Source organism: Lepisma saccharinum, chromosome 19 (assembly GCF_977018435.1).
Source record: "Lepisma saccharinum chromosome 19, izLepSacc3.1, whole genome shotgun sequence".
Classification (NCBI taxonomy): Eukaryota; Metazoa; Arthropoda; class Insecta; order Zygentoma; family Lepismatidae; genus Lepisma; species Lepisma saccharinum.
In genome coordinates, this window is record NC_139247.1 from 7,017,142 (window position 1) to 7,024,820 (window position 7,679).

The window sequence follows — 7,679 nt, forward strand, 5'->3', positions numbered from 1 at the left end:
CCATTCTATGACTGGAAAAATCGACACCAGTTGCAGAAAAATCCTGATGTTCTGCTCAGTGGTGCGAAAATGGATCACAGACCTTGCGGTGTCCCCTTATATGGCTTGTATTGCAGTCATTGATTAACTTTTGTTCCTTAATGTAAAGAGTATGCACGATTCCCTTAGTAGTATGTAAGCGGTCAGAGGGTCCACCAGGATGTTGCCCAGTGCTCTTGCACGCATGGTCATTGCCTGTCTGTGCTCCATATTTTTACCATAAATATTTAACTGAGAAGTTACGAGTTGTTAAAAAAACAAATTTTTTTTCGAAAATCTCTCAGGTACGCTATTTGTGTTGATCTGGAACTATTTCATGTTGCGGTAGTGTTTGCCCACGCCCCCTAGCGAAGGCATCGAAACAAAAAAGGTTATTTCACACGGTGACTAAAATGCATGAAATTGTTGCATTGTGAGTTCTGAGTCTATCGTTTCAAGCTCGCTTCCGTTCATTGTTATTCTCTCTCTCAATCACGAAGGCAGACCACTCGTCTTGTGTGCACTCACGTAGCTAATTCCTGTTGGACACACGTCTGTTGTTAAGATAAGAAAGAACAAAAACACGATTGCTCAGTGCTCAGTAAAGCGTCATGGTAAATTATCGAGCCAGATTCCATCGATTTCATGAAAAAGAACTAAGGCGAGAAAGCAATGCACAGTTTACTTACTTGTCTGCAAGCAAGTAAACATTGTATCTTTCGTCTCAATCTCGATGTAAAATAATGCTTCGTTACAGCATTACAAAATGTTCCTGCTAATTCTTCACTTCCTTCGTTTCGTCTCATTTGTGCAGCTTATATACTGATCTGCGGCGGTGGCGCCCTCATCTTCGTCAGGGACTAATGAGAATGTATGTTCGGGACGAAAAGAACTCAATAATCACCTACAGGAAATGATAAATCACCACCGCCGATTCAACTTCTCGTTTGACGAGAGCGGATAGCTTTTGTGTTTGAGGTCATTTGGTGTTTGGCACTAATAAATCTGTGCATTTGAGAGATCGCACTCCGCGAATGCAGGAAAGGGATCATAATTTTTTGAGAAGAAAAAAAAACACTATCGTCCAATTACTTCAACGTAGCGTAGTGTAAATTGTGACAACGTCGAGATGCGAGGAAAATTACTGCCGTACTTTTAATTATAAGTCTGATAGGGGCAATTCCTGTCTTCCAAGGTGAATAACGCTGTTGATAAATGGGTATTTGGGTATTTTTGAACAGACTATGTTCCAAACTGAAGTATGTGATATTGCACGAGAGGCTTTTGAACTTGGCTACATTGCTGCAGATTTAGTACAAATTGTATCATGGTGTAATGAAATATGTGTCAAGTCTGCAAGTTTGGCACGTACTATTGTGAGAATAAAATGTGTATTGCGTCGAAAATTGAAACGTTTATTAGCTAATAGTAAGCCACAAACCTTCACTCACACAATGTGCTGATTGCAGGGATTTTATCGTATCATGTCTTTCTTGTCATTGGAAAATATTCATTTATCTCTACCTTGTAAGGTGTCCATGTTCTAAGTAGCCATAGCAGTGGCCAATTGCATTTTTCTCCCATAACGAACATTTGCGTTCTCAATGTCGAGACGTCCCACCACAATAATGAGTTTCGTTTTGAGTTGATGCTTTAAGTCCACTTTATGCACAGTAAGGCTAATCGGGACTGGACCTACAGTTTAAAGTGGGATCCGAACCACTTGTGCCTCCACCGGGTATCGAACCCGGGACCCCTTGATTACAAGGCAATGACGCTACCACTGCGCCATGGAGGAGGCCCCCCCACAATAAGAATGATACATTAAGAAAGACTAACAGTTCACAAAAGTTTTCCTTTCCGCGTTAAAATATATTATCAACCGAACATATATTTCTATGCCCCTACAACTACAGACAGAAAAAATAATCACTAGAAAAGGAGAAAGGGATTACAAGATTAGAAGTAATACCTGAATAGTTTACGTCGCCGAAGGGTAGACGACAAGCAAGAAAATGCGTTGGCAACGCTGACTTTCACCGCTCCCCACCCCTACTTACAATTTATACCATGTTATCAACATCATATCAGTAACTTTCTTAACCCATTCGACTGTTCTAAAGTAAAGATTTTCTACCGTGCTTTAGATATTCTTGTAAATCAAATAAACAATAGATTTCAGGGCATGAAACAAATCAAAGAAAGCCTCACCTTTTTAGTTTTTAGGCCCCATGAAGATGTATCTTGCACTACAGCTACAGAAATTATTTGTTTTCGGAATGTGATCAAAAGTTGAAACATGTCAAACATCAGGGAAGTTACAGAATTGCTCTTGCATTCCTAACGTATTATTCTGCTGTATTTTGTGACCGATTACTTTGGGTCACGTAAAATAACGCACACGAAAGGGTGATTACGAGGAACAGGAATAGTGCGTAGGAAGAGCGTTGGATTACAGTGAGCGTGTTTTACATAGTGGCGCAATAGAAGCTGTAGCTAGGCGGGTAAGAGCTTGAATGCTATTGGTTTACATTGCATGGTGTGATTATGCAAAGACCAATCACAGCCTTAGAGTTGCAATGGGGTGAGTGATGCAAAAAGAACGAGAATAGTGCAGTTGGTAACAGAAAAGGCGTAACATCAACATTCTCGGTGCGGAAAGATTTCCTCGGTTAGAGTAGTGCCTTCGGACGTCGCGTTGCGAGTTACCCACGATTGATCAAACTTTATCCGGGCGTCGCGAAAATACTTTAATCCCACATCACATTCTCTGGCATAAGAACAGCATAAGAAGAAAAGTTGATAAAAAAGGTAAAAGAAGGTAAAGTGTTCCCCTGTGCTTAGCACCACGCCATGAAGGCGTATAGGGGGTGTGGGGGTAACGTCCCACACTTTCTTGATCCGGTCGTGAGTGGGAGTGATGTGATCAGCATCACGCCCCTGACCGCCTTTACCCCCCAGGGTTCCCCCCAAGTACCCATGTCATTCGACGCTGGGTGGGCGCCGGGGCCGCTTCCAACGTTAGAAAAGTTCCCGGATTTGAACCGGCCGGGGATCGAAGTTGATACCACTGTTTATAGTGTAAAATGTAGTGTATATTGGAATGTAAGGTTTATTTTCAAATACAAGGTAAAAATTAGATATTAGTAGTTTATTTCCTTTGTGTTAATCTTTTTACAGTACACAAATTAGCTATCTTAAGACTTGCGAGTGACTGGTCGGTCTGGTGCCATAAACCCAGAGCTCGCAAGCCGAATCAGGTTACTACAATCAAAGCTGGAGTAAAATTAGAAAGCAAGTAAACAACCACAAAATTAAAAACGGTTGAAATTGGTGCCTTTTAAATCCGGAAAAGTTAGTTTTAATCTCACTAAATTTCTAAATTCTAAATTATCCAAAATTTATTTCTAAATTTTCTAATTTCATCGGGGAAGAGCCTTACATTTCCTAGTGAGTTGGATAAACTGTGTAGTGTTTGAGAGGAGGCAAATAGTTTTGATTGTTTATATCTGTGTTGACCTTGTTGTGCTCGATCACAGCTGGAGGAAAAGTGATGTTGTGCATCGACTAGCCAGGAGAACGATATGTTTTTTTTTTTTTTGTCCTGCGTGTTGTGGTGCTGTGTTTCAATTAAAAAGAAATGGCGAGAAGAAAGTCTGTTGCCCCTAAATTAAGAGACGACGCCCCTGAACTTAACTGGAACATTACTTTAGTGTGTTGTGGCAAGATGGTGAGCGAAGATGGAAGCATAGAATGTAGCGAGTGTAAACTTTGGAAGCACAAACCATGTGAAAGTATGACTGATGTTGAGTTCGAGTCGTTTGTGAATGAGAAGGAAAAAGTGTTTAGATGTGCAAAGTGCAGTGGCGCGGAGAAAAATGAATCCGTGGGGGAGGATATAGTGTCGGAAGATCAGAAAAGGGATGATATGACTAATGCAAATGTGATGGAAATGCTCTGACGGTTGTTAGTGAACCCCGAGAAAATGGATGCGAAATTTGAAAAACAAAACAGGAAGTTGGAATGTATGGTGAAACAAAGTGAAGAGGATACGAGAGCGTTTTCAAGTGCTAGAAAGTAAAATAGTTAGGTAAGAGTTGCGGTTGCATCGTGAATCGTGTAACGAGGCGCATGAAGAGATGAAGAAAGAAATGGGAATTGCAGTGGCGAAGTCAGAAGGAAAATTAGCGCTACAAGTGGAAGAATTGAGTAATGTTAAGAATAAGTGTAAAATAAATCGAGGTGACCTTGAATTGAAATGTGATACTCTGCGAAGTAAAAATGAATTTTTGAAAGTGCAACAAAGAGAGACAGAGAAAGAAGTTCAGGTTGTTTCAAGAAGAGTACTTTTGTTAGAAATGAATAACGAAGAAAGTGTTGAAAGTGTTTGAAAAGAAATTGGAAGAAAGTAAGAGAGAAACACATAACAGAATCGATGCTCTTAAGGAAGAAGTGAAGCGTTTTAAAGGGTTACTTTTTGAGAGAAATGAAGAAATGACTGGTGAAAGTGTAGAGAAAGCTTTGAAATTTGCCGGTGAAAGTAGGGGTCGTAGAGATAAACGTAGTGTAGAAAAGTCTAGTGACTGAGAAAGCAAGTCGTCTCGTAGTGATGAAAGTGATGAAGAAAGTTTGAAGAAAGGTGCTAGGAGTAAGATACATATTTCCACGAGTGCCAGCTCAGAGGACTCCGATTCCTATAATAAGACGTATCGAAGGAAGGAACAAAGAAATAGAAGAAAGGAAAAGAGAAAGCAAAAGAAAGCAAAGGAAAGCCCTATCAAGTATAGTGATATAACAAAGTTGAAAGAGTTCTGAGGTGAAATGGACGACTTGCTACCGTCTGAATTCTTGCAAGATCTCGAAGAAAGTTTAACTTTAATGGGAGTGAAGGAATATCAGTATTTACATGTACTTCCTTTTGTGTTAACTAAGACAGCAAAGTTATGGTTCTTAGAAACTAAGTCTAAGTACAGTGATTATGAACACTTCAAAGAGAAGTTCTTAAGGAAGTTTGAATTTGAAGATGTGAAATCTACAAAATTGACAGAGATATTAACGCAGAAATTTACACCTGGACGCGGAAAAGCGATGGAAGAATTCTACTGGGATAATGTGAGACAGTTGAAATTTCTACAATCTTCACTGTCAGAAGACAAGTGTGTTAGTTTGGTCGCTAATCAGTTACCTTTTAGACTAAGAGAAATGTTGCTGGCAGCAAAATGCAAAACTTTGAATTCGGCCGCAGACATTATAAGAAGGCATGAAATTTTGTGGCCTGGACAGAAAAACTCAGGACAAAGAATGACAGAAGAAAGAAGAGGGGAAGTGAGAGAAGCCAGGCGGAATGAAGGGAGATATGCTGCGAGGAATGTAGAAGTCAAAAGAAACACTAGAAATTTTTATGGGCAAAATAGAATAACTCCACTGGAAGTGTAACTACTAATGTTGAAACAGCGCCATTTCCTTACCAAGGGCGATTTCCACAGCAAGCTCGTTTCTCGCTGACACCTCGAAGAAATGAATACTTTGAGAGAAGACAGGAAGATCAAACTAGAAATAGTTTAGTAAATAGGGAAGGAAATGAAATTATCAGAAGTGTACCGGTTAATGGTGAATGTTAAAATAACTCTTCCGCAAACCGTACTCGTTCAAGAAACTAGTAATGGAAGAGTCACGTGATCTTTCTCTGATAGTGGCTGATAAAATAAGAACCGAAAATAGAACTGATAACGGACAGACGATAGTAAATCAAAAGTTTCTTTACAGTGATGTAGTGAAAAGTAGTAATAATAACCCCGAGAAAGAAATGAATGATATATTAGTTGTGAAAGCTGAAGTTCATGAGCCTCCATTGAGGGAGAAGTTAGTAACTAAAGTAGGCGAGTTGTGAGTTGAAAACATTTTTGGAGGAAGTTAACAATAAGGAATTGTCTCCTAGTGATTTGTGTAGTGAATGTCTTGTTAATTTTGAGAAAGTCGGGAATAGTCTTCGTATTTTACTAAATAAACTGGAAAATGGAAGTAAAGAAAAAAATCCACCCCACCAACTATAGTTGACTTCGAGTCAAAGAAATTAGTGGAAGATGAAACTCTGAATAAGTTTAAAGAAAAAGATAATAAAGTGGGTTTTAGTGCTAATCAGTGCAAGAAAAGTATACAAAGAACAGCAGTGGAAAAAGTTGAGAAAAAATGTGTACTTGAAAATTATGAATTGATGGGAGACAGTCAATTAGTGAGATTTGCGAACGTTGTGTTAAACAGATCAGTGAAATTTAACGGAGAAGGAAGAAGATATGTTGGTTTGTGTGAGAGTGGGTGTAAAGTTGATGACTTGTTACAAGAATTAAGGAAAATAGAACATAGCATCAAGTTCGATAAAGTGTGAGTTTTAATAGGTACATATGATGTCTTAAAAAGAGGAAAAAAGGACGATTTTAAGAAATCCTACGTAGAGTTAGTAGACTTATTGGAGAATAAGAGTGAAGAGATTGTTTTGTGTACGGTTCCTCCTGTGCCTGCAGTGGCGAATGATAGTAGTTATGATCATTGGAAAAAACTTACATTCTTTAACAGAGTGATTAAAGAGTTGGGAAAAAGAGAAAAAGTTCAAGTGCTCAGCCTAGATAGTTTGTTTTTGAAGGATAACGGAGAAATTAACTTAGATAAATATGAGAAGACGATGGGAAATGGTTATAATTATCGACAAGACTTGGTGCATTGGAATGAACTAGCAATGAGAGAATTTGTAATGCTTTTTGAAAAGATTTTATTACAAGTGTGTGAAATTGACGTGAGGTGGTATGAAGATTTAGTGGATGAAGATAGTGCATTTAATGAAGAAATTTTGAATAGTTCGGCTAACAGAAGAAAGATTAAACATTCAGTCTGCGTGAAAGCTGAGATCAATAAACTTCAAGTGACATGCTTAGTAGACACCGGAAGTATGATTTCGATAATGTCCGAGAAGACATGGAAAAAGGTCACATCTGAGGTGACAAGACTTTCATTAACAAAAGTAGATAATTTAATTTTGATTGACTACACAGGAAAAAAGAAATCTAGGGTGCTATGAAAAACAGTGACTATACTTAACCTGGAAGGAGCTGAATTATTGATGGAGTTTGTAGTGGTTAAAGATCTAAATCTACCAGTGATATTAGGAAGCAATTTTTTGTTTACGATAGAAGGGGTGTTAGACTTTCAAGAAAAGAAGATGTTTTTTTTAATACGGAAGTTGGAAGAAACGTTATTAGTTTTTACCCACACAATATGAAGAGGAAGAATGTGAAAAGGAAGCCAATGCGAGTCGCGTACGAGTGGAGAGAGATGATTGTTTGAAATATACTGAGAGAGCTGAAGTGTTGCCAACTGCGAAAGTTAAAGACCAAAGAGATGCTACAATGAATGATTTGCGGGAACGAATACAATTTTCTGAAGAATTCACTAGTAAACAAAAGATGGAGTTATTGGATGCGTTGTCTCCTCTAATACATGTTTTTTCTGGTAGACCGGGCACTTGTAATAAGTTTACATATGACATCAAGTTAATAGATGATGAACCAGTTGTGGAAAAAATCTATTCTGTACCTTTTGCATTGAAAAATGAAGTGAGAGGACAAATTGAGCAGTGGCAGAGAGATGATATTGTAGCATTGGGTCAC